Here is a 27,107-nt window from a genome sequence, read left to right as displayed (position 1 = left end):
TATTCCACAATGCTTGTTGTCCTAGCATTTTAAATACTGCTCTACCAGCAGTTGTAAGGACATGCAATATCAGCTCACAGTACATATCCTAATTTTAAAGATGTAAACAGATAGCAGTTTGCATTGTCTTCTCAATCTGTAATGATATACGAAAAAATAACTCCACTGTTATGTGGTACAAATGCTTGACTTTGTAACATTAATTGCTTAATTACAGCTAATTAATTACTTCGCTAACTAATGCAAAAAATATGAATAATGTATGCACCGTGACATAACCTTAAAATAAACTGCTCTGGAAACAGTAGGCGGAAAATCTGCAATCAACCGTCTCTTTTGATCCTCTCAGGACAGAATGGCCATTCGGTTTTAATATTTTGTGAAATAGTGCTGCATGCAAGGATACAGTGCTACCAAGGCACGGGTGGGGGTTTAAGTTTTTAAGTTACTGTAACTTGTAATATAAAAAACAAAACACAAGCAATTAAAGACTTGAAGCTTTCTGTGAACTAAACAGACAGAGCTACTCCTTGCAGGGGGCTGTGATAACTTATAAGGAACTCAGACAAACAGACAAACGTTTCGATAGTGCTTTGTGTGAATCTACTATCATATATAAAAATAAACATTTTGGTTGCTATGTTTGTTTTCCTTTTTAAAGTAAGGTACCTATATTGCTTTTGTCATATATTTACATTGGGGGACAATGTATTATCTATCAATTATGGATATTGACACATATGGGAACTGTCTGAATCAATTCCTGGCCCCACTGTAAAACATATGAGCATATAAAACAACTGTATGAACAATTTTATAGCTGTGGTACATAAAATACATTTTTATGCAACTTGAATGATAACTTTTCAAATAAACAATTATATATTGTGTTGCTTTTAAATCTATTTTTTCACTGTACAAGGAAGTAGCAAGCAGAGCGAATGTAAAAACGAAAGTGATAGTAAAAAGTTAAAGAGGAAAACATAACTAAGGATGCAGGGAGGATCCACGTTCAAAGGGCAGCCACAATGACGTCCGTGTGTCCTATATGATGACGTCAAGTCTGTTCTATAAGACGAGGTTTCTCCTTGTCCTGTCACACACTGAAGCGAGTCTGGAGGAGAAGGTAAGTGAAGGTGCATTTTATTTATTTATTTATTTATTTTATATTTTTTTACAAATACTGTGTTTGCAAAACTTTAGTTGCACCATTTGATTTTTATTTAGTAACGAGATGTAAACCGTTTTTAACTCAATGCGTTCAGCTCTACTTGCATACTGCTGAATAGGTTTTGTGATAAATGTTCAATGTTTCCTCTTTCTCGCCCACCTCTCTATTCACTACTTCCCCGTTCTCCTTCTCTCCACTTTCTCGCCCTACCTCCTTCCCCCTCTCCCCCCTCCCCTCCCTCCTCCCGCTCCCTTATCTCTCTCCCTCTTCCCCTCTCCCTCTCCTCTCTATCCGTCACTCCCTGCTCCTTACCCGCCTCTCCCTCTCTATTTCCTAATTTCGTGGGTTCTCTCTTTAGACAAGACGCAGCTGAACCGGGATGGTGAAGGACCACATTATAGACACTTTAGAGTGCCTGCCCAACAACGGGCTAAAACGGTTCAAGGACAAGCTGGGCGAAACGCCGTTCCAGGGGCGCAAAATCGCCAAGAGGAATCTTCAGAAGGGGGGAAGCATGAAAGTAGCTGGTTTGTTAATCGGCACCTTCACCATAAAGCAGGCTGTTGACATCACGATATCTGTTTTAAAGGCCATTAGCGAGGCAAAACTGGCTGACGAGTTGCAAAGAAAGACTAAACACGGTAAGATGATGATGATGATGATGATGATTATCAGCAGTATCCGTTCACAGCCCTATATATTATATTAGAACTCCCCGAATTTACAGTCTTAATTATTATACAGCTGTAAGGTTTATTATGTAAAGATCCCGTGGACATCTTAACTGACTTCACCACAGCGTACAAACTGGCAGTTTAATAAAAATGACAACCAGATTTCAAAATATTACTACAAACGTACCTGGAAAAAAATTGTGAAAACAGGGAAATCTATCAAATACCAGCAGAGCATCTCGAAAACATGCTGGAGAAATCTATCCTGTCAGTGACGCGTCACAACTAGTCACGTGCATGTGAGGAGATTTTTGGAATCGGTTCCCGAAACGGGTATCTGTCACCACTAGGGATGGGCGATACCACTGATTTTCTTTTCAATCCGATACCAAGTAACACCAAGGCTAGTATCCCAATACCAATACCGATACCGATACTTTTAAAAGTCTTCTTATGTACATAAAAAGGGGAAATCTTTGTGATTTCTACAGTGAAAATTGGTAAATGCAGACATCAAAAATTATATTTGAAAGCCTTTGTATTAGTATTAAATAAAATACCAATGATCAGACTTCTCTTTTTGTTTTCTGTTTAATAACAGCAATTATAAAACACATGTTCAATAACGTTCAACAAATGTTCAATTATATTATTACCCTTTTCAGGTGTTATTCTTCACATCACTTCAACTGAAAATTTGGGCTAATCAGATACCCTGAAGTGAAATCAACAACATAAAATAAAAATCTCTTAAGAAGAAAAGAAGAATAAATGCTGCTCTGATTTCTAGGAACACATAAATTTAGCTTTATCTTTTAATTTAGCTTTTAATTTTTAACACATAAACTTCTTACAGCACCAGGCAGGATGCACTTGAGGTCAACACTTTAGGCTACATAAAGTAATTGTCAACCTCTACCTTGATTCTTTCCCCATTTATAGGTTTTTGTTTAGAAACAACAGCATGTTGACATTTTCCCCCTTCAGTCTGTTTCTTCTTTGGCTCACTAACTCTCCTGCCTTTGAAAAAATTCTTTCTGAGGGTACGGATGAAGCAATGAATCCCAGGTATTTTGCTGCAAGTCTGCTTAGGGATGGGAATGTTTGCTCATGCTCTTGCCACCAATGTAATGGGTCCTGGTCCCAGGGAATTAACTTTTCCTCTAAGTAACGGCGCATTTCAATGAGTGCATCAGTACCTGTTGAGCGGTGCTGTTGGGCAGACAGAACTTGAATGTCAAAATCCGCCCATATCCCTCCTTTTGCTGTAGCTGGGGCAGAGCTTGGGGTAGATGCAGGAGTCACTGGTGAGGCAAATCTTGGCATAGGTGCAGAGGCAGAGCTTGGCACAGGTGCTGAGGTAGAGCCTGGTGACTCTGAAGTGGGCTGATGGACTTCCTGCATTTCAGTGAGCATTCGCTTTTTCATAGTTTCCACATTGTCTCTGTCACGAAATGCAAGGTTTTTAAACCTTATGTCCAAGAACGTGCTGGCAGCGAGACTGTGAAAGGTTTCAATCCCACGGAATCTGCGTTGACATTGCAGTGCCAGTTCTGTGGCAAGGGAGCTACCTTGACGCTCAGTGGCTGCAGCTGCTCTGAGAAGTAGTGACACAAGGGGAATCACTTTTGAGACAGAAACATGTTTTTTGGCTGAAACTTCCCACGTTGCCTCTTCGAGGGGTCTCAGGGCCTCAATGGTAAGGTGGATAATGGATAGCTCTTCATTGCTTAAGCATAGGGTGTTCTTTCCAAGTAGACAGAGGGCTGTGGTAACTGCTTCCCTCTGCTCATGGAGTCTCTCCAACATGTAGAATACAGAATTCCACCTTGTTTCTACTGACTGAATCAGTTTATGCTCTGCCACCTTCAGTTGCTTTTGTATTTGTTTGAGCTTCTCTGTGGCTTTCGTGCTGTGGTGGAAAAAAGATACAATGCTACTGCATTTTTCCAGGAGCTGAACAACTTCAGGAACAGCTTTAATTCCATCTTTTACCACCAAGTTTAAGGTGTGGGCGAAACAGGGGTAGTGCACTGCAGAAACCATATTTGCACCATTGTCTGTAACAACTGCTACCACCTTCTGAGTTATGCCCCATTCATCTGTTATTCTTTTTAGCTCTAAACTAATGTTGTCAGCTGTATGCTGTCCATAGAAACTACAGGTTTCTAAAACAAACTCCTGCATTTGCCAGTTGTCAATGAAATGACAGGACACAGTCAAATATGCCTCTGTGGACCTTGAAGTCCACATGTCTGTTGTGAGAACCACACTGTGTGCACGTTGACAATTTGCCATACTTTGTCTTGACAGTCTTTATACATGTCGGCAATTGTACCCTCCATCAAGCGTTTGCGGCTTGGGATTTTATAGCGCGGATCAAGGGTCTTGACAAATGCATTAAAACCTCTATCCTCAACAATTGAGATTGGCTGGAGGTCCCTCACAATCATCTCTCCCAGGCTTCTTGTAACCTCTGCAGCTCTTTGGGAGTCATCTATGAAAAATAAAAATACTTATGTCCTACAAGCTACACTACATGCAGTTATGTCTTTATACATTATGGGCAGTATATGGGAGTACATTCAGCCTAAAATAGTTAGACTAAGTAGCTACAGGCAATTACTTAACATTTAAAGTGTGTAATTTAATTAATGTATGAAGAGTTTCATTCCAAAATGCATTATCCACCATTTGATAAAAGTGACACCTTTGTGATAAAATGATGGCTGGCATAAGAGTTATATTCACCAGATCATTCCTGAAGGTATTAGCAACCTGAGATCTTTACTTACATTTTATAGATATAATCTATGTTTTAGAAATCCTGAGCAATGCATATCAGTTTTTCCACAAAATTGATATAATGCATTCAGATATTGTTTGAAAATGTGTCCAATCTAGCAGCCTATTGAGTGCGTTTACATGCACAACAAAACACCGACTGGAAAAAATCAGGTTATGGCAATAATTCGACTGAAGTGTTTACATGCACAGCAGTACCGCGATTACACAAAAAACCTTGTTTACATGGGATCGGTGAAATAGTGGGGTTTCTCTTTATAAAGGACCTGGCGCCGGTTACGTAGTCAGACATGAACACATTTAAAAAACAGATAGAAATCTGACAAAGCTGCTAACATGCCCAGATTAATCAAAGTGTTGGGCAGAAATCTTGGTGTGTTACTGCTATTAAGACCCCGATTAAAGATATCAGATAAAGGTGTTTACATTACTTTTTACATAGCCGGATATTAACCTTAGTCGGGGTATCGGAGTATTAGTGTATATGTACTTGCACCCACTGTAATATTATGCTCCTCAAGAAATAAAAAGTATTAACTGATTTCTGTTCAAATGATTAAAATAACCTAATATTATCACTTAGATACCTGGATAATGCCTGCCTCTCTGAAAGGCTTCTGTCAGAGAACTCTGCCTCACTCTGTCACTAGACGTGGCGGCGGTATTTGTCTGTGTTCTCTCCCCCTCCTCTAATCGCCTCCGCCGCAACTAGTCATGCTCTCGTGTGTGACTGGTTTTTATGTGTTTTAGAAGGTTTGTGGTACTGCCACAATATCTTACACACTTTTGACATATGTCACATTTTGCTTCATTGCTGTTTATTGGAGTGAAATGACTCCAAACGATGCTTCGTTTTCTTTCGGCCATGAAAGCAGAGCTGCACTGGTAACCGTGTTCACTCTCGTTGATGTGATTGACTGTCTGTGACTGAGTGACTGCGTGTGTCTCGGCGTGCCTGTATATAGACTATATGAGGAGCGGAGGGAGAGGGCGGAAGGAGAAGTAGTTCCTATCCTAAACAACAATGTGCTACATTTCATTTTATTTTATTTTCACTTTTCAATATCTGATACACATTTAGTTTCATAAAATTTTTTTTAAAAAATCACTGGCTAAGAAAGCACCTGGTATCGATATTTTTATGTGAGGATCGATTCCCAAAAATGAAACGTCAGGATCGGAAGTATCGATACTTTGGATCGATCCGCCCATCCCTAGTCACCACGCCCACCGAGAGGACGGGGAAATGTCCCCGGGTCCCAACACCACGAATAAGGGGGTTACATTTAATAAATAAAAAAATATATATATACAAATAAATAAATCAATAAACTACAGTACACACCGACCCGATGTGCTTCTGTACGCGGCGCCAGTGCAGGCCCTGTCAAAACACTTTCACGCAAATTCAGACAATCAGAATTAATTTTAAAACTTTATAAGAACTCTAAAGAACCCTAAAGTTGCACAATATATACCACAGTATGAATTATTCTAAGATCTATAATGTTCTCAAAACAACGCGGTGCTGCAGTTTGTTAGACAAATTCTATCGTGTAAAATAAAGTACTTTCTTCAGCTGACGGTAAACACAATTAGAGAATGATCGGTTATATTGCTTAAAATACAAATAAATTTACTAATACACGTTATTAATTAAGAGCAGAGATGAGTGGTTTATTTTTGTATAGCAACACCATTACAATGTATTTTGATGCTAAAAAGCTATGGAGTGAGGGCAGCAGTGTGGAGTAGTGGTTAGGGCTCTGGACTCTTGACCGGAGGGTTGTGGGTTTAATCCCCAGTGGGGGACACTGCTGTTGTACCCTTGAGCAAGGTACTTTACCTAGATTGCTCCAGTAAAAAAAAAAAAAAAAAAAAACAACTGTATAAATGGGTAATTGTATGTAAAAATAATGTGATATCTGTATAATGTGAAATAATGTATAATGTGATATCTTGTAACAATTGTAAGTCGCCCTGGATACGGGCGTCTGCTAAGAAATAAATAATAATAATAATAATAAATTACACATGTGGAGTTTGTACAAAAACAAAGATGTATTCACTCACCTAAAAAAAAAGTTTGAATACTGTAAATAACTTAAACTACTTTGAGAAAAAATAAACGATCCAGCTGCAGATTGTAATTCAGATACTGAAACTTCTATATTCAGTTTCCTTCAAATCCATTATCAAAATACTGTATCAGTTGAAATGATCTTCCTCAGACACTTTGCTAAGATTGCTGCATGTATCATCGCTTGGTTTAATAGAAGCACGTTTGCAGTAATTACCAAGTTTGTGTAAAGCCAAGCAAACGCCTCTGTGCATATAGCGTGCGTACATATATCTTAGAAAAAACAAAGACTCTTTAGAGGCAATGCGTTTACACACCTGTATCCAATAATAAAAAACCTGCCAGCCGCAGCCCTATACAATAGTACTCCATCGGGGCTGCCTTTTCTATATATATATATATATATATATATATATATATATATATATATATATATATATATATATATATATATATATATTATAAACGCCTTCCCCCGGAATAATGCCAAGTGTATCATATTGTAAACTTATCTCTTAAGAAACAATAGTTGAGATTCGCAACCGACATAAAAAGGACATCGCATTTCCCGATCATTAGTGCATGTGCCTAAACAGACATTCTCAAAATATTATTGCAATCCATAACCCAGGTAACCTAAATGTATGAAAACTCAATATATATATATATATATTTTTTTTTTTATCGTGTTGAGTATAGATTTTTCAAGACATTTTGCATTGCTTTAGTGCCCGTCCGTGTAATTTTATCTTGGACTCCCCTTCTAGATCTGTGTGCTTCACTTGCTCTTTCATGCCTTGTCACTGAAGAAACGGCACCAGGCAACCCTCATTCAAATGAGGTTGCTTTTAAGGTGGTCCACATGTAAAGCACTCTTACTTTGTGTATAAAACAGGTGGAAAATACGACAGAAAAGGCTGACGGAATGACAGTTATTCGAAATAAAACTTTGATGAATCACTAATTTAAGAAAACATGTAAGCACGAAGTTACAGAAAACATTTCTGAACACATTTTGAACACTTAATGAATAGAGGCTAAAGCGACATGCTAAGTAATAGACTCGTATCTCTTTGGGGACCTAGGTCAAGGTCTAAGGCAATGCGACTTACTTCCTTGTATTAACTATTGAAATGACGTCACCCACATATCTGTACTGGTTCATTACTGCTGTCATTTATATATGAAGAACGCATTGCCCCATATCATTTCAGATTTGCCAAGCGTTCTTTACATAGAAAGGCCTTCAATCATTAACTAATATACAGGTGTGGGGGAGGGCAGGTGTGTAAAACGCTTTGACCCAAACATTCTTTATTTGTATTGAAATTACCTTTTTTTGCGGGGGGGAGGGGGATAATGGACTGCGAAAACTGGAGGATACATAAAAGATGTTATGCAAAGGGAAAATGTTTGACAGACTGTACATATAATATATAAACGATGCAGCTTTTGCGATGCTCTGACAATAGGTTATTGTGCAATCTATGAAATCGCCCTGTATAATCAACAATCTCCAATTCGCACAGAAACAGTTTTATTACAGCAGTGAAAGCCATTGTCTGCCTTTTTTATATGAACCTTGTTAAGTGCACATTTCACAAAGCTTACAATTTTAAAAAAATCGTTAACCACATGGTATGTGCAATTTAGGTCAGTGTATATTAGGATTCCAAGTCGAAATACGACCACATCGGCTTGGGGTTAATTACATTTTTTGATTGCCGAAATCTTGTTGTGTTCGGCTTGGGGGTCTCTTGTGAATGGTCCCATCGAGGTGCAGAAAATTCACATTACCCAAAGCCAATCTGAAGAAGACCCGACCATCAAAGGGTTACAGGACATGACCGCGCATCTATTACAGCGAACCCACCAGCGCGTGACCCAGTACAGCGTTACCCAGTACAGCGCAACCCCACCACCGCGTCACCCAGTACAGCGCAACCCCACCACCGCGTCACCCAGTACAGCGCAACCCCACCACCGCGTCACCCAGTACAGCGCAACCCCACCACCGTGCATCTATTACCGCATGAAGTTTTGACAGTCGGTTATGCAGGATTTCTTTATTTTTTGTTTTTCAAAATCGTTCCATTCCAGATTTACGACTGTATAATAATATTAATTTAATAATAAGTATTATTAGAATTAATAAAATAATTGAATCTATTCAGTCTTGAACAAAGAAGGCTACGCGGCGATCTGATTCAAACATTCAAAATCCTAAAAGGTATAGACAATGTCAACCCAGAGGACTTCTTTGACCTGAAAAAAGAAACAAGGACCAGGGGTCACAAATGGAGATTAGATAAAGGGGCATTCAGAACAGAAAATAGGAGGCACTTTTTTACACAGAGAATTGTGAGGGTCTGGAATCAACTCCCCAGTAATGTTGTTGAAGCTGACACCCTGGGATCCTTCAAGAAGCTGCTTGATGAGATTCTGGGATCAATAAGCTACTAACAACCAAACGAGCAAGATGGGCTGAATGGCCTCCTCTCATTTGTAAACTTTCTTATGTTCTTATGTTCTTAATAGTAATACTAGCAATAATAAAAATTTGCGGCTAACTGCATACATTGGACTCATCATATCATAATATCAGGCCATATCATAATAATAATTATATTTTGTCCAGAAGTATAATTATTTTGTTGATTAAACTGTTTGAAAAGAATCATTTAGGAATTTAAAAAAACTGGGCTTAAAAAAAAAAAAGAAATCCTGCATAACCGACTGTCAAAACTTCTAGATAAGCTAAAGTTAGCAGTTAAACAGAAATCTTCGGATAATTTTTTAAACATGTTTTCGTTATTCGTTTGTTCAATGCCTAATCTTAATTTACCATAGCATATCGTAAAGTAGCACAAAAAAGAGTAACTATGTTTATTTGAAAGGAAGCCAGGATTATTATTATTATTATTGTTATTATTATTATTATTATTATTATTATTATTATTATTATTATTATTATTATTGTTGTTAATAATAATAATAATAATAATAATAATAATAATAATAATAATAATAATGTAAATAGCGGATGTCCTCCACAATGTGTTTGCAGAATGCAGATTCCATTATATACCCGTTCAGCAGTTTATACATCGTTAGAAATATATAATTTTTCTCATAGGCGGGATTTGGCTCCAAAAAACGCTTTCCAATCACTAAAAAAGACTTATCTTCTATTTGCTGTCTACAAAGCCACTGAACAGTGATAGGCCTACTAACCCCTTTCACTGTTATCACGGATTCACGATTTCTGTGAAATTTGCTGCATGATAACCGTAGATGTTGTCTTTCACCAGTCAAATCGTAGGGTTCCTAAATAAAGTTTTGAGTCAACACGAACATATTTTTTGTCTGTTGCATCTTTTTTAGCAGCTGCATCTTCCGCAGATATGATAGATTTGGTCATATTGTTTTCTGTCAGGAGTTTGAGGATCATTTAATTGGGAAAGTCTACTGCTGAGAAAAAATAAAACATGTACTGTACTTGTTTGCACTAGAGCAACTGCCATTCACTAAATGTAGGTCTCAGATTGTGTTAATTAAAAAGAACGGTTCATACCTTTTTTTTAAAATATATGACAAGGTGCTTGCTGTAGTGGTGTATTTAATAACAGAATGAATTCTCTGAAACTTAAACTTGTTTTTACTGACGCGACTTCACTATCTAACACTGAGCATGCAAGCTGCATACTATATCTATAAACAATTAAAGTTGCTGTCACCAATTCCATACACAACACTTGCAAAATATCTAAAATATAAACATGCTGAGTTCATTGCAGTCATTAGCTGCATAGATTAACCATTCAGCAGAACGATGCAACAAAGTGAGTACAAACATTAAGTCACTGTTTTAGTATCACTTTAGTTTCTTAGCAAGTTGTATTTTAAACAGTTAAATATTATAGCAAACAAAGTGGCACCCAACAATTGGATTTGGCCCAAGAGCCATTGACTCCTAAGGCAAAGCTTGTCTTGAGCCCTGGTATAACCACTAAGGACAAACTCCTGTGTCTGCAGCTTCAACTGCATACAGTCCTCTGATTTCTGAACTGCCCTCACTCAAAAACCCTGCCATAGGTTGTTACTGCAAACAATGGACTCGATTTAGTTCCTGCATCAGATGTAATTCAGTCACTGTGAAATATCCCTCTGCAGGAACCTCGGAGATGCCTTCAGAGAAGAGCGTGCCAGGTGAGAGCGCTCAAGAGGCTGAACTCCAGGTAGAAATGAAGAAAACGCAGGTCAGCCAAATCACTCACTTTGCTGAGGACAACAGAGAAGTGCCCAGCTCAGAGAGAACTCTGGACACTACACCCATTTATTTCTTAGCATCCCAAATCCTGAGGACCAGGACAAACCTCAGGGTCCAGCAGACACATCGCCTGTCACCTCCACTGGTCAAGGGATCCAGAGCATGCCTGCTTCAAGATTTCTCTGTACAAGTAAGAATTATTCATTTACAACTTTTCTTCTGAATATTAGAAGAAGAGTACTTTGCCGTTATATAAATTGTATTTTTTCTATTCCAGTATTTCCTCCTGGAGAGATAAAGGCTCAGTGGGAAGTGACACTGCTTCTCTGAGCTGGGGCAGTCCTGACAATATGGATGGGATCCCACACAGCTTTAAAATTACCTACTCTAGCTCTGATAGGAGTCACCAAGACTCCATCACTGCATCCTCCAATTCCAATGTCATTTCTAAGCTGAGACCTGGGACAGAGTACAGCTTCACAGTCAACACAGTGCTGGAGAATGGGACCCAGAGCATGCTTGCTTCTGCATCTGTCTGTACAAGTAAGCACCAGTTCTCTACAACTCAGGGTATTAGCTTCACAGATAATCTCTAATTCCAGTTTCTTGTATTTCATACATTTGTGATGATATATAAACCCCATGTGATGGAGAATATTGTTCCAGGTAAGGTGTTGTGTTCATGCAATAAAGCTGTGTAATTTATGCCCTATGGGTCTGAGTCTTAACCTAGACAACAACAGTATCATTTTAAAGAATTATAAAGTCAGTGGAACTGACTGACCCACTAGCTTCAGTAGGGATTGTAAATCTGTATATCCTATGAAATATGGACCCAGTAGAGAATAGTGACTTGCTGCAACAAACCCAGCAGGCGCTATTAATCAGCAGAAACAGAAACAATTGCATCTAGATTTGTTTTTATTTCTTAAATATGTTAATTCTCATGGACAGACATAACTCTTATAGAGGGGTTGTTGCTTTGTAGATTAGTTTAATTTAAACCTCAGGCAATTTCTTGTTCAATGTTGCCACCTGCTGGCAGGCTGGATAATAAGACAGCAGCTTAAAACACTTGACAGAAATGAATGAATAGCTTTACTGTCTGTCACAATTAAACCACCGGAAGTCAGCAAGAGACTAGAACAGTGTTTCCCTAACACAGCAGGTCATGTAAGTATGTGCTCAGATGATGTTTCTACATCTGCAGTATACTAGCCAGTGACAAGCATATCCATCACTTGTATAAACCAATCAGCTTCCGATCTTGATGTACACCCACTCAGAATAAATGTTTTTCATTTGCCAATGCCTAGTATACATGAAAAGAGTATTGGTGCATTGCTCGTGTTCAAATGTAATCACTAGTGAAGCATATACATGTAAATAAATAAACATGTCGACACTCTTCTGCTTCAAAGTACTTATTACTTAAGCTAAGTGGATAACTGTTACTGTTTCCCTTTCAGAATCACATCTAGAAGATTTGCTGTTCAAGCTGGGACTGGAGAACTACTTCCCAGGCAAGATTACGTTGAGTACTGTCCTTGAGATCGGTACAGAGAGTATTACAGATGAACCGATTCAGTCACTGAAAAAACTTCCCTGGTGCTTTCTGAAAAGACTCATGATGGTGAATGTGACAGCTCAGAGTACCAAGTGCAGTGCTGCTGAAACAGATACAGACTCAGCATTGCAAGACCTTGATAGTGTTCTTGAACTTATAGCTAGTAATGATGATCAAGACAGTAATACAATCAATCCACTCGATCTCGTAACAGCACTCTTTCTGTGCTCAGATAGTTTCCTGCAGCAGGAAATGATGCTAAAAATGTCGATGTGCCAGTTTGCTATACCCCTCTTGCTCCCTGATTGCAGCACCAGTCAGTGTGCATTAATGCTGTGGGCCATGCGAGACATTGTGAAGAAGTTTAGACCCCGTTCATTAGCCGACTCAAAAGGGTTTGTAGAAGACAGTATAGTCAGCACTGCCATGCAAATGATCTCTTTTTTCAGGCTGAGTGACTGCAGTTTATCAAAGTCTCAGATTCTGAATCAGGTTCTCAGCAACCCCCAGCAATACCATGATGTATTTATCCATCGTGACATGGAATGTGGTGATGTTCCACGGAGAATTGCAAATGGTCTAGTGGATATAAGTTGGTACCTTCCTTGTGGAAAGAAAAACTTGGACATCTTTCCAGAACCTGTAGCTGTTGCCAACCTTCATGGAGATCTCCTTTCCTTTCAGAAACAGTTTTCCATTTTATGTCAAACATCGTCAGCAGTCTTAATATTTTTTGACAGTATTGCGGACAGCGAGTACAATCTCTTGTCCTCTGCAGGAAATATTAAAGCCCAATTGTTTTTGGTTGCAAATTTTCCAAAGAGTACACAGAAAAACATAAACTCTCTGAAAGGCTTGGCATCAAAATTAAAATTAAGTGGAAGTCGGATCCTATTTAAGAAACAGCAGACCAATGATGCAGAATTTGTGATGAAACTGCGCTTAACTATGAATGATATCATGGAAAACTGTCAACACAAAATGACCATTGAAGGCATGTCTGTTGAAGCACATGAATTGGGGATCTCTGTAGATGAAGACTGCACTGAATGCCAGAACGCTAAGAGAAGTGCTGCAGAAATTACATCTAGAATCAATGATGTGGTGCGATATAAAGAGGATCAGTTGCCATTGCAAGGGAAGCTTTGGAAGGAGCTGGCTAAAATAGAAAAGGAGGAGGGCAGACTATGGAAGGCAGGAGACCAGCCTATTGAAGAATATAAAACACATCTACAAAGTGAAAAACAGAAATTGAGAAAACAACAAAGCAGTTATGATATGTCTGAAGCAATGCAGTGTTTCATCACTGCCATATGCAATGAAAGCAAACAAGAACGATCCTATTTTCTAAAGTGGATGAGGATGAACTTGGATGTTAAGGCACGAAAAAAGCTTTCTGGTCTTTGTGATGAATACAAAGAAAAGAGTTGCAAGTTGTCAGAACAGGAAGTGAACATTTCATGCGTGAAATGGGGCAGATTTATGAAGGTGCATGCTGCCATCCTGACTATAAGAATTATTGTAAGCAATTTCAACATCTTCCCAGTTTGGGGGCTGATCTGCTGTTGGATGGCTTCCCTCTTGAGCTGCTGGATGGAGATGCATAAAATATCCCTGTAAGGTGGGTGGCTGATGTTTTAACAAAGCTCCATGAGAAAGTCCAACACAAGAGCAGGGTGCTGGTTGTAACAGTGTTGGGAGTCCAAAGCACTGGGAAGTCTACCCTCCTCAACACAATGTTTGGGGTTCAGTTTGCAGTTAGCAGTGGCAGATGCACAAGAGGAGCCTTCATGCTGTTAATCAGAATCAAAGAGGATCTTAAAGAAGAGCTGAACTGTGATTTTATCTTGGTAATCGACACTGAAGGTTTAAAATCTCCAGCTCTGGCACAACTAGAAGACAGCTACGAACATGACAATGAGCTTGCAACACTGGTTGTAGGTTTGAGTGACATCACAATAATAAACATTGCAATGGAGAACTCCACAGAGATGAAGGATATCCTACAGATCGTGGTGCACGCCTTTCTTAGAATGAAGGAAGTGGGAAAGAAACCAAACTGTCACTTTGTGCACCAGAATGTGGGGGACGTGTCTGCTCATGACAAAAGCATGAGTTACAGGAAAATGCTTCTAGAACAGCTGAATGAGATGACACAGGCAGCTTCTAGAATGGAAAAGAAGGGACCCAACAAAAAATTCACTGATATAATGGAGTATGATGCAGAGAACAATAACTGGTACATACCAGGCCTGTGGCATGGTAACCCTCCAATGGCTCCAGTGAACACCGGCTACGGTGAGACTGTGTATGAATTCAAGAAGAGCTTGATTGAGCTGTTAAAAAGCTGCAATGACCAAAAACCTCCTGCACCAGTTACAGAGTTCTTGGAGTGGGTGGAAAGTTTGTGGAAAGCAGTTAAATATGAGAATTTCATCTTCAGCTTCAGAAATAGTCTAGTGGCTGAGGCTTACAGTAATCTGTGTGTTGAGTTTAATACTTGGGAATGGGACTTCTGGAAGCACATGTATACCTGGCTAGCAAATGCTGAGACAAGGATTTCTAACCTTTGCAGCTCAAACTATGATGACTTTATGTGCAGTTTAACAGCTGAGGCATCTTCCGAATTGGCAAAGCAAGAAAAACAAATTCAGGAGAAACTGGCTAATTATTACAAAAAAAAGAATGGAAATGTTCATCTAGTGGAAAAGCACAGAGAAGAATTTGTGAACAGCATTAAAAGTCTTAGGAGGGAAATTGAAAACTCTGTGAAAAACAAATGCGAGACCAACATTGCTATACACAAAGAGATGAAAAAAATGAACGCTATTCGTGAAGAATATAGAGCCACAATTGAACAGAAAGTACTGTGCCTACTTGATAAGTGTAAGAAGAGAAAAAGCCCTTTATCTGAAGAGCAGCTGGAGAAAGAATTTGAAACAATGTGGAATCAGACAGTTTCTGAACTGAAGTTCAAAGGTTTAGAGACACGAGATATTGTATCAGACATACTGAATAAATTGAGGATAAATTTGGGAAGGCAAGGCAGTCAAGTTCAGAAGGAATTAAGTGAGGTGAAAGATTTGACTGATTGTGAACAAACATGCTTTATTGCAACTGAGAAGCACTTTGACAGCTTACACAACCAGAAAATAAACAAGAAGCCAGGTCTTTGGTCTATGTGTAAGAATACGTGGAAGATGTTGTCAGGGAAACCTAAAAAAAAAGAACTGGAAAACAAAGCAACTGAGATGGCAAATAAAATAATACGAACATGTCAGCAGTTTGTATCACACCAAACATCAGGTAAAGCAGATTATCATGATACCTACACAAGGGAGTTGCTGCAAATGATAGACAAAGAGCTGGAAAATGAAGAGACTCTGATGACCAATGCCCAGTTTGAACTCGATCTAAAGCTCCACATCTGTGGCTACGCTGCCAGGGAGTTTCAGAAGATGCATGAGGACTTCAATGAAAAAAATGACCCCAAGAAAGCTCTGGAAAAATGTAGACCTCAGTACTGTTCAAACTTCAAAGATCTTTACCATGAGAAGGATCAGTGCCGAAAAACAGCTGAAGAATTCACTGAGCGCTGCCTCAAGCCTGCAGTGAGGGAGTATATCAACAAAGCCCTTGGGATAGACATTGTAGATGAAATGTTGACCGGTGCACAATCTGTGAAATACAGCTCCCGGTCGTTTTTCCAGTTCTCCATATTAAAGAAGTTGCTGGATGATGAACATTTTGGAAACTTTGTGAAGTACAGTAGAAACTATGAAACTTTCGTAAAGGGCTGGATATCGGATCAGATTGTTGAGAGTCTTTCAAAAGATGCTAAGATTGGGGTATTAGAAGTGAAACGCCTTGAAACAATAACAACAAAAATTCAAGCAGCTATTGAAAATGCACAGAAGGAAATGGCTGAAAGCAAAACCTTGTCAATGTTTATTCAGATGATCTGCAGGAATCTGAATAAGGACCTTGTGATCTCCAGGGATGAGTTAGGAGCAGTGCTGTTTCTAAAGAATTCAAACAATAAGGAGTTTGCTCAATATCTCCAGGTTCTTGTGAATGAACTGACAAGTACTCTAAGGGCTGAATTTTCTCAAGGTTGTGATGTTGAGAAGAAACTTATCAATCTGTCATTCAAGCCTCAGGACGAGCTGTTCAAGAGGGTGTTTGGTTGTGGAAAGCTGTGTCCGTTCTGCAAGGTCCCCTGTGAGGCAGGAGGCCAGGACCACAAAGAACACCACGCATCAGTGCATCGACCACAAGGGCTGGGGAGTTACAGATATGTAACCAATGAGAAACTAACCGAGAATGTGTGCACGTCTGATATATTCAGTGAAAGGAAATTCAGGAATAGTGACACACAGCAGGAGTTTCATCCCTATAAAGACTATCGGGACATTTACCCTGACTGGAACATTCCCCCAGATCCCAGTATCGAAACCTCTGACTACTGGAAGTACGTGCTGACTACATTTAATGAAGAATTTGCAGAGAAGTATCATGCAAAGCCTGCTGACATCCCAGCAGAATGGAAAACCATAACAAAAGAAATGGCAATGAAAAGTCTGAGTAAGTCGTTCAATGTTAAAACATAAGCTGCCATTCCTGCAGTTAAACAATGCTAATGTCATTGAAATGAAAAGAGCCTCTTCTGAAGTGGGCACAAAGATGCCTCTTATACTAACAGCAATAAATACATCTATTTTAATGTAAAAAAAAAAGTAAATATGTTTTCATGGTTCGTGTCTTTGAATGTACTCTTGGATATGCAAATCTGTGCCTCAAAACAGATTCAATTTATCTCAAATTCTTTAAAATAATTCTTTAAAATATTTTTTCAAGATTAAATCAGTTTTAGCTGCAATGCTATAAAGGTTGTGTTTTTGGCAATTCATGATTGTGTGATTGGTAAACTTTTCAATATTTTAGAACATACTTTTATACAGAGGAAAATACTTTTTTGTATTAAGTGAAAGTTTAATGAAGTTTTTTTTCCCTTCTGTTTTCCTAACAGTGTACTTGCTCACCCTTGATATGTTTGGGATTTAATAAACACCTGATAAGTTTGTAAGGGGCTTTCTTGTAAAATGAATCATTAGTTAATTCTTGTTTCTGTGTTTCCATTATGCTCACACTCTTGATTTCCAATTCCTGAAAACATATTGTATTTAGAAATAAAGTTTAGTTAAACATAAAACAAGTGTGCTTTCTTTTAACGAGGGAACCTACAAACTTCATTATGAATATCATGGACTCCCTAATGTTGTTTTACATAAGGTAGTCCAATATTACTGCTAATCAGGGTCTGTGAAACAAGATGTATATTGGGTTAGGGTTCAATGTCAAGGTCACCGATACATTTATAAAATACTGCAAATATTAATTTAATACTTTAAATGGTCTCTGAGATACAAGGTTTTAGTGCAACAGCAACATATGCATACTAATAATCCTCAGAATCATTGAATACCCTTGTGTAGTGTGAAGCTAACATCTCAGTGTTGGGTCTATATAATCTGGGATCCATGCAGTCACATGACCAGAAGGTGAAGGTGTTCAAGGTGAGGGTACTGATTCCAGAGGTGTTGCAACAGGTTTGTAATATATTTGTAATGTCATTTGCCAGCATTTAGCAAGCATGTGTACTACCCTACTGTTACTTTTGTTTTACCTAACGCTGAACATAACATATCATATAACCTATGATAAAACTGTGCCACAAAGAGGCTGTGCCTTAAATAATTACTGCTGCTTCTGCTAGACTATTTTTTATATTAGTCATTTTCACTCATTCATTTTGGGGAATTATGGCATACTGTAATCATTTTAAATGTATTTACTTCATGAAAGAAAAGTAAGGTTAAGTAGTATAATACTAATAATTAAATAATGACTACATTTCCAGATTCAAGGATGTTGACTGCAGATAAAATTAGATTTGTATGGGGACAATTCACATTCAAACCACTAGATGTCACTATAATAGTACTTTTTCATGTTTTTTCACCTGACAATGGATAAATGATGGCATGATGACTTCATCTCTGTGTATGGCGTGTAAAGTGACCTTTATTACATTTTACCCTGTTTACATAGAAAAATACTGGTTCAAACATAACAATGTTGTTATATTTTGCATTTACCTAGTAATAAAACACCTCTTAAATGTTATGCATTTTTTTTTATTAAACTGTAAAGTCGAAAGGTTGTTGCACATGAGCCATTATAAAAAATATATATCCACAGTCTCTCAGATTAATGTAAGTAAATTGAATCATGTCATAACGCGGTAGGTCTACAGTGCCATGTCTGCACTTACCAAAAGCTGAATTTGCACCTACGCACCGAAGCTTGACTGCACCCAACAGCAACACTGGCTCACACTTGAAAAGTACCAGTGTAGGGTCAGAAAGTGGTATGTCATCAGAATGTGGTACACATACCAAAACTTGACCTGTGTAATGTCAGAAAGCGATCCGTTGTCACATTGAAAGTGGTACACTGTCAAACTTTGGTACAGGTGTAATCTATTGTGATCTGATGGGTGTTTTCTTTTTCAGACAGAGGTACATTATTTTTTATGCAAACTTAAACTGGAAACAGACAATCCATTTCTCTAAAAAGAATGAGAAGTCCACTGCAAAGTTGCACAAGTAAAGAAAACGTACAAGACCCAACTGTATTACATATGATAAATATTTGCATACTGTTTTGTTAATGGTGGAAATTACATTAATAATGATGTAAAAGACTGGAAAATATGATAAAATAAAAAGATGTAAAAGACCAAAAACAGCATAACGTACCAGATTTGAATGGGCGCTTCCCTGCTTTCTTAGCGGAAGTTGTTTAGGCATTGTTTAGGCAGGTCGAGCAAGCGCAGTGCGCTGCGTAGCACTTGTTACAGTGTACCTGAAAATAACACCAGCTGGCTCGCCCAGATCTCCCGTGGCCATGACAAGAACAAGAAACAATTAGCGACAAACAAACAAAACACTTACGGTATGATAAACACAATACTGGTCCTTCCGGGTCTTTCCTTAACCATAAACGTAGGAACAGATCATGTCGCTTCGTCCCCTATTTGTACCGTCACTCATGACCCCTTGGTAAACGATTGCAGCCGCTCCTCCAAACTGCAGCTGTCACATCGTTTCCCTTCCAGGTCGATGAGTTAGTGCACCGAAACTCTGACCCCTTTCTAGATGACCAACTTCCTTTTAACCCTGGGAATGAATTGTCAGGCCATCCAGTCCAGGGTACCTGTTCTCGTTACTTTTACTATTTCTGTCACAATGTACTAATTACCTTGACAAAGAAAGAATCGCACATCTGCAAAAATTAGGGATATAAAATACTGTTATACCTATAACGACCAGGACTTGTCAAAAAGACTGACATAGGAAACCAATGTAGTTTGCTTTCACTTTAGATTTGTCACTCTCACAGCATGGCACGTGTGACAGAGTTAAAATACTTCTCCATAAAATATATGTGTTCTATCAAACTCAATAGAAAACATGTTATCTGTTTTAATGTGCTGGTAAAGTTAAGCACAGTATTCATCATCATTTACAGGGTTAATTTCCTAGGGTTCTTGAAGCGCGAAATGGGAGGTACCAATGGTAAAATATGGGGGAGTTTAAAAGCTTTCTCTCTACCATAATTGATTGCTGAAAAATGATAAATCCATTTAAGCTTCATAAACTTGTATTAATCGCTCCCCACCCTTTTGTTAAGTAGTCTGGTTCCCTAACCAGTTTGCTCTCAGTTGGCGCTGAAACACTGATAGATAAGCCTGTGACCTGTGGAAGAGTGCAAGAGTTGCTGGTGTCTTGCTTATTGTGATATCTTTGCAGAACTGTTACAACTAATAAAACCAGAGAACCAGCTGTGAAACGGCTCAGGGAACACTGAACCACTTTTGTATAAATAGCTCCCCTCTTTCTTTTAATGTATAACTGATTATGTGATTTGAATTGTTTTAACTTTCAAAAATCAAAGGTGCTGTTTCTTTTTATACTCGTTTGTGACCGAGAGAGAAGGAATCTGAGCTGCAAATCTCCCTCCTGACCAGAAAGGTCGCTGTGTAAGGGGGGTAGTATGCTTTCCCATAGCAGAAATAGTTGGTTGGTCCCATAGATGGGCTGATGGGAGGGAGTGTAGCTGCAAGTTTACTAAACAACTCCATTGTGGTCAGCTGCGGGGCATGCAGTGATTGGATAGACTGTGTCGCCGGGCTGATCACAGGGAGGAGTTTGATAGTACAAAGGGAATGCAGTTACCTCAGTATGGCCCCTTACACTGAAAGTACTAACCAGCCAGAGCTGTTTGTTTTGTTTTGTTAGTTGGTCTTGTATTGCAGAGGAGGAGTAGCAGATGGGAGCTGCAGCCACGGAGCCAGCACAAACCCCTGAGCACTACCCTCACGGCACAGCACAGTTTTGGAGAGCACAATAGACCCATTTCAAAGTTGACAAGCATTGCTGACGTCACAGGCATGCGCGTGCACACTGGGTGCAAAGCGTTAACTGTTGTGAATATGGACGAAGCCGTTCACGAAGACAACATCAAGGTTCAATGTACACTCACACTGATCAAGGATCGTTATTGTTATGTTTAAAAGGTTACCTTAAAGTGCTGGTGAACAGCTGCCAGACCCTTATTCACTTTAGCAGAATGAATCGTCGAGTACCGATGTACAGATTTGTCAAATGTGGTCCAATTTACAATGGCCTGATAAATACACCCGAGCGTGTACACAAGGAAAGCTTTAAAAGCCTATGCCTAGATTCTTATAATTGCGTGCTCTGTACAGCATGTGCTATATCATCCAGTTTATAATGTATTTATTAATAAACATCTGGATTTTGCGTGGTTAGGGCAGTCAAACACAGGGACACAAGACAACTGCTGGTTAAATTACATCCACAAAACCAAGTTACCAGGTGTGGGAGGGGGTGGGTGATTCACTGACACAAGAAACAGCAGGTGTACTTGAAGCACCGCACAGGTGCCCAGTTTTATTGTGCTGGGTGTACTTTTTATTTTTAGCCCGCAGAGGGCGCTGTTCACCGTGGTCTGCGTACCAACTATGGTAACACAGAACCACGGGATATACCAGTCCGGTACGGTTCAAGTGCGGGCGCACTTACAAGTGCTCAAACAATAATTCCAAAACCAAAGGTGGGAAAAAAAACAGGAAAATAAAACACAGTAACAAAACTACAAAAGAAAAGGTGCTGCACTTCGGCAGCGTTACCCCAGCCGTCGCTAGCCGCACGGCCCGGGTCTCCGTCCTACTCTGGCCGTCTCCTCAGCCTACCCTCACACTAGTACACACGGGGTCTGCCCACGGGTTCCCCACTACAGTTAGGATCTTTCTTTCTCGTTGTTTTCCTCGTTTTTCTTTTTGGTCCCGGTTCTCTCTCGGTCCCGGCTCCCGTACTTCCCAGTACGTCTTTTGTTTGTTTCTTTAAAAGGGCAGACCTGAGGAAACAGCAGAGTATTATTTTTATAGGGCACACAATCCCATTAGAGCCCGCCTACCAGCCACTCAGAGAGGGGGAAAGCGCACACCCCCTCCTCCCCACCTCTCCGTGTCACCGCCATGACTGACAGGCCGACCCCACGGGACTGCCGCCCCCTCCCTGCAGCATCGTGCCTGCGTCAGACGGCCAGTCCAGATCTCTCCCTGTTACACATCCTCCCCCTCAGAATGGCACCACCGGTCCATTCGAAATCCTACACCCCCATGCCTTCCCGAGAGAAAAAATCAGCATTTAGATGGAGTTTTCCTGCTCGGTGGACAACCCGGAAGGCATAGGGCTGCAGGGCCAAGTACCACCGCGTGATCCTGGCATTATTATTTTTCATCCGGTGAAGCCATGCTAAGGGGGCATGATCTGTAATCAGGGTGAAGTGTCGCCCCAGGAGGTAGTACCGGAGTGACTCGACTGCCCATTTTACGGCGAGACACTCCTTCTCGATGGTACTATAGTTCTTTTCACGGGGAAGGAGCTTCCTGCTGATATACAGGACCGGGTGCTCGCTTCCCCGCACCTCCTGAGACAACACTGCCCCGAGACCTGTCTCTGACGCATCCGTCTGCAGGGTGAACCTCTTGCTGAAATCAGGACTGCACAGCACTGGCTTGCTACACAGCCTTCGCTTCAAAGCGAGAAAGGCCCTCTGGCACGGCTCCGTCCACTGAACCGTATTTGGGGCAGCCTTCCGGGTGAGGTCTGTCAAGGGAGCAGCGAGCGTGGCGAAGCTCGGGATGAACTTCCTATAATAGCCCGCTAGTCCCAAGAAAGAGCGCACCTGGGTTTTGGTCGTAGGGACCGGCCAGTCAGCCAAGGCCTTCACCTTAGCAATCAGCGGTCTGATCTGGCCGCTCCCTACTCGATACCCCAAATACTCCGACTCACTCTTCCCAATGGCACATTTCTTTGGGTTAGCAGTGAGCCCAGCCTCCCGCAAGGATTGCAATACCGCCGCTACCTTACACAGATGACTCGGCCAATCCTCACTGTGGATAACCACGTCATCTATGTAAGCAGCGGCGTACTGCTGATGGGGCCGCAAAATGCGATCCATCATCCGCTGGAAAGTGGCTGGTGCTCCGTGCAACCCAAAGGGCATGGTCCTAAATTGGTATAACCCGAAGGGAGTCGAAAACGCCGTCCTCTCTCGGGATTCCGGGGTCAGGGGTATCTGCCAGTACCCCTTCGTTAAATCCAGTGTCGTCATAAAATGAGCCGTGCCTAGACGCTCCAGCAACTCATCTACCCGAGGCATGGGATAAGCGTCAAACCTCGATCTCTCATTAACTCGCCTAAAGTCAATGCAAAATCGAGTTGACCCGTCCGGCTTATCCACTAAAACAATTGGACTGTTCCAGTCACTTTGGGACTCCTCTAGTCTCAGCATTTCATCAATCTCCATTTTTATTACCTGTCTTTTACGCTCAGGTATGCGGTATGGCCTCTGGCGAACTGGCGCCCCCGGCTCAACTTCAATGTGATGATGGGCTACTCGAGTCTGCCCCGGGACGGGAGAAAACACATCAGGAAATTCCGTCACCAGCGCCCGAGCCTGACATTTCTGTGTTGGTGTCAGATTTTCTGCAATCTGTACCGACCCTGTTTTCGCCACCACAGAAAGATCAGGTCCCAGGTCGGTGACGTCATCTGCTTGCGCCACTACCAATGCCTCCGGTTGCAGCCAGGGCTTCAAGAGGTTTACATGATAAATGTGTTTCTCTCTCCGTCGCTCCGGCTGGCAGATCTCATAATCCACCGTCCCAACCCGGCGTGTAACCTCAAAGGGTCCTTGCCACTTAGCCAGAAGTTTCGACTCAGAACTGGGTAATAATAGAAGTACTTTATCCCCCGGCTGAAATGTGCGTAACCGGGCTCCTCGGTTGTACTGCGTCTCCTGTCTGTGCTGAGCCTGCTGCAAATTGTCATGCGCCCATTTTCCCACAGACTCAAGACGCTTGCGCAGGTCCAACACATACTGGACTGTATTAGTCGAATTATCCTGCTGCTCCTCCCACATCTCTTTAACCAGATCAAGCACACCCCGGGGTCTTCGCCCATACAGCAGCTCGAATGGCGAAAAACCCGTGGAAGCCTGGGGTACCTCTCTGATCGCAAAGAGAAGGGGAGGAATCAGCTGGTCCCAGTAACGCACATCACTATTAATAAATCTGCGCAACATGTTCTTAAGGGTTTTATTAAAGCGCTCCACAAGACCGTCGGTCTGAGGATGAAACACCGAGGTCCTAATGGTCTTAATCCCCAAAAGTTTACATGTTCCGCGGATTAGTCGGGACATAAAGTTGGTGCCTTGGTCGGTCAGTATTTCTTTGGGGATCCCCACTCGGGAAAAGACCTTCACAAGCTCGTTGGCAATAGATTTGGCTGAGGTAGAGCGAAGGGGAATGGCCTCGGGATAACGCGTGGCGTAATCCAGAATGACCAATAGGTGTGTGTATCCCGCCGCACTCCTCTCCAGCGGCCCAACCAAATCCATTCCAATACGCTCAAACGGAGCTTCCACTAGGGGCAACGGCACCAGTGGGGCTCGTGGAACGGCTCTAGGACTAGCCTTTTGACACTCCCCACAACGTTCGCAAAAACGTCTGACGTCACCATCCAGCCCCATCCAGTAGAACCGTGACACAAGCCTTGCTTTAGTCTTATCCCTGCCCAGATGACCAGACAAAGGAATAGCGTGAGCCAGCCGCAGCAAATCCTCCTTAAAGGGGTGAGGTATCAGCAACTGGTGACGCACTTCCCCGGTCTGGGGCAATTTGTCGACACGGTACAGGAGGTCTCGAGCGATTTCAAAGTGAGGGTACGTGGCGGCACGTCTGGGCTCGACCACCCGACCATTAACCACAGCTGCTTGGTCAAAGAGCCTGCCCAGCACGTCGTCACGCCCTTGCTCGAGTCGGAAGTCACGGGAACGAGCTAAAAAATCAGCTCCCATGGCTTCCAGCTCGGGATCAGGTCGGTCCTGAGCGGAGGCAGCCGAACCAGACCCCTGCGCTGGCTCCGCGGCCTCCCCCCCAGACTCTTCACCAATCGCCCCCACCTGAAACTTTTCAAGCCCCCTCCACTGCCAGCCCTCATTCTTCGCAGCCCGGCGCTCCCGTTTAGTTTTACGGGGTTTAAATTTATGACAAAACCACTCCGGGTCCCGAAAGGGAAAGATCTCTCCAATTACTTCCTCTTTCGTAGCCAATAGGGAGGACGGGGCCGTCAGGGCAGCCAACCAACTTTTGAATTGCCCACAGTCCCGTCCCAGAACTACCGGTACCGGCAATCGAGGACACAACCCCACCTGCACCTGTGTCATCTGCTGTCCAATTTTCACCGTTATGTTAACCTTAGGATATGAGCGTACATCCCCATGAATACATTTAATATGCACCCGTCCCAATATTTGCTTATGCCCCGGTGAGATTAGGCTATCCTGTATTAGGGACTGACCACACCCTGAATCCAGGAGCGCCTGGGTTTTTGTACCATCCACTGTCACAGGAATAACAAAACCCGTCTGCTGGAGTGACTGAGGTAATTGAACATGCTTACCTGGTCGGCTGAGGTCACACTCCATCACGGGACAGTCCCGCGCGATGTGGCCCACCTCCCTGCACGTCCAACACCTCGGTGGACTGGTTTCTTGCCTCGGAGCTCCAGCAAGAGGTGGAAAAACCGGAGCCATCAAAGGGGCTCGTCGATAAGGTGGCCGCGCGAGACCCCGGTCCGACACCGCAGCAGCCCGCGGGGAACCCCACCCCGCTCCGGTTCCCGGGCCGGGAGCTCCCGCGGTCACCCCTCGACCAAATACTTGGCTACCCCTCCCCCCCAGTCCCTTCGCCCTCTCAGGGCCCAGTAGAGGGGGTGCTTCGGTAGCCACACTCTTCCCAGGCAGTCTCGTGGGCGTTGGCTCCGCTGCCTGGTATTGTTCCGCTAACTCGACCGCCCGATCCAGTGTGGCAGGTGCCTGCCGCTGTACCCACAGCCGAGGTCCCGGGGCCAAACACTCCAGGAACCGCTCTACCACGATTACTTCCACCAACCGGGCTTTGGTGGTGGCATCCGGGTTCAGCCAACCCATAGCGTAATCCTTAAGACGGTGGGCGATGGTTCGGGGATGCTCCCCTGCAGCGAAATGCTCTCCCCGGAACTTTTTCCTATAACCCTCCGGCGTGGCCCCAACGCGATTAAGGATAGCCGTCTTCAGCACTGGGTAATCCAACATCTGCGCTGGGGACAGCGTTCTCGCCGCTGCTTGAGCCTCTCCCGTCAGCTGAGGCAACAGGTAGCTGGCCCACTGTGCCGGATCCCACCCGGCCGAGGTCGCCATGGCCTCAAACACCTCCAAATATGCCTCAGGTCGATCCTCGGCGGTCATTTTCGTGGGCCTCTGTAACCGGGGGTCTGGAGCTGCGGGTCTAGCCGCCCCCTGCACCGCAGCCATGAGGGTCTGGCGCAGGAGGTCCATCATGGCGGCGAACTGTGTGGCATCCATGATTTATTTTGTGCACTGCCTTTATGGGCAATGCCAGTGAATCCCACCTGACACCACGTGTGGGAGGGGGTGGGTGATTCACTGACACAAGAAACAGCAGGTGTACTTGAAGCACCGCACAGGTGCCCAGTTTTATTGTGCTGGGTGTACTTTTTATTTTTAGCCCGCAGAGGGCACTGTTCACCGTGGTCTGCGTACCAACTATGGTAACACAGAACCACGGGATATACCAGTCCGGTACGGTTCAAGTGCGGGCGCACTTACAAGTGCTCAAACAATAATTCCAAAACCAAAGGTGGGAAAAAAAACAGGAAAATAAAACACAGTAACAAAACTACAAAAGAAAAGGTGCTGCACTTCGGCAGCGTTACCCCAGCCGTCGCTAGCCGCACGGCCCGGGTCTCCGTCCTACTCTGGCCGTCTCCTCAGCCTACCCTCACACTAGTACACACGGGGTCTGCCCACGGGTTCCCCACTAC

General features: G+C 42.2%; 1 pseudogene; it reads left to right on the top strand.

The window, feature by feature from the left end:
- Positions 1-1,483: 1,483 nt before the first annotated feature.
- On the top strand, positions 1,484-17,367 carry LOC117966602 (interferon-induced very large GTPase 1-like; annotated as a pseudogene).
- The last annotated feature ends 9,740 nt before the right edge of the window (positions 17,368-27,107 follow it).

The sequence above is a fragment of the Acipenser ruthenus genome, chromosome 54 (assembly GCF_902713425.1).
Source record: "Acipenser ruthenus chromosome 54, fAciRut3.2 maternal haplotype, whole genome shotgun sequence".
Lineage (NCBI taxonomy): Eukaryota > Metazoa > Chordata > Actinopteri > Acipenseriformes > Acipenseridae > Acipenser > Acipenser ruthenus.
Note: the sequence above shows the minus strand (reverse complement) of the source record. Positions and strands in the feature narration are given on the sequence as shown.